This window comes from Penaeus monodon, unplaced genomic scaffold (genome assembly GCF_015228065.2).
Source record: "Penaeus monodon isolate SGIC_2016 unplaced genomic scaffold, NSTDA_Pmon_1 PmonScaffold_17198, whole genome shotgun sequence".
Lineage (NCBI taxonomy): Eukaryota > Metazoa > Arthropoda > Malacostraca > Decapoda > Penaeidae > Penaeus > Penaeus monodon.
Window position 1 is genome coordinate 1 of NW_023646593.1, and position 1,324 is coordinate 1,324.

At 32.1% G+C, this 1,324-nt stretch overlaps 1 long non-coding RNA gene across 1 annotated transcript; it reads right to left on the reverse strand.

The window, feature by feature from the left end:
• Window positions 1-130: 130 nt before the first annotated feature.
• LOC119569617 lies at window positions 131-589 on the reverse strand. Its single transcript, XR_005228296.1, has 2 exons — window positions 431-589; window positions 131-292 (listed from the first exon to the last, which is right to left on the reverse strand). It is a non-coding gene; the product is annotated as an uncharacterized LOC119569617 (long non-coding RNA).
• Window positions 590-1,324: the final 735 nt, after the last annotated feature.

Genomic DNA, 1,324 nt, shown 5'->3' on the forward strand with positions numbered 1-1,324 from the left:
TATTATTTAAAAAATAAAAACCTTTAAAATTTTTTTTTCCGATCACCATATCTAGTTAAAAAAACCATACAAAAAAAAATAAAATAAAAATACAGTTAACATTGCATTTACAGTTTCCCTTTTTTTTTTCTTACACTTTACAGTCACGTTACTAGTCCACTTCACTACACTTTACTTCTTCACTTCCTTATTTGCTCTTATCCGATCTTCTACGCGACCGTTGACTTCAATGTCCCAGCCACTGATATGATGTTGCAAGGCACCAACTCTGTGTCTGCCACACATTCACCGCCTTTAGGGAAGGATATCGCAATATTAATTTTTTGCATTATATTAACAAAAATACCTTATTGTGAAGCGTGTAATGCATCAAGTCCGCATTATCTTTATAAAAGAATTACTGTAATCCACAAAACAATAAATTATTCACCTTTAGGGGTAGTCAGTTTACAGATGACAGGAAATATGTTGCTATTGCTGCTATTGCTACTGTGACCTCTCACAAACGCCACCAGTTCAGCTATCCAGGTCCTTTTTCCTTTCAACCTCCTCGTCACCTCTTACGCGCGCTCATCACACCTCGTACATACATACGCACACACATACAAACAACCACAAGCAGGTCGTCAATGCTTAAAGGTGTGGTTGTGTGCTTGACACACACACACACACACATATACATATACATAAATTACATTACCATTACTATTAACACGACGACTACTATTACCAGTGTAGTGCTTGTACTGGCCATGGGCTAGATTGTAACATTAACAGAGGGGGAAAAAATATATATATATGTACATATAACACACACACACACACACACACACACACATACACACACACACACACACACACACACACACACACACACACACACACACACACACACACACTATATATATATATATATTTATATATATATATATAGAAATATATATATATATATATATAAACATATATATATATATATATATTATCCCACATGCTATTCTTCTTTCTCAAAATTCAGGAATTTTCCAACCCGGATATCCATTACTTTCCCTGGACATAAGTTCGTAATCTTTTTTATGGGGTTTGAAGAATTCGTAATTTTGTGTCAACTAATAGATATGAAAATAAAAATGTAATCGTATTTTGCTTCATAAAAATTTATCGCTAAAATCAAGTTTTAAACATTTATCTTTTTATTTTGTGTTTTGTGTTTTTTTTTGGGGGTTTTTTAAAAAAAAGCCGGTTTTTGAATCATAATTTTTTTAATTAAATTCAATAAAATTTTTTTGAACACAAATGTCAAGAAAGTCATTAAAAAAAAATTTCC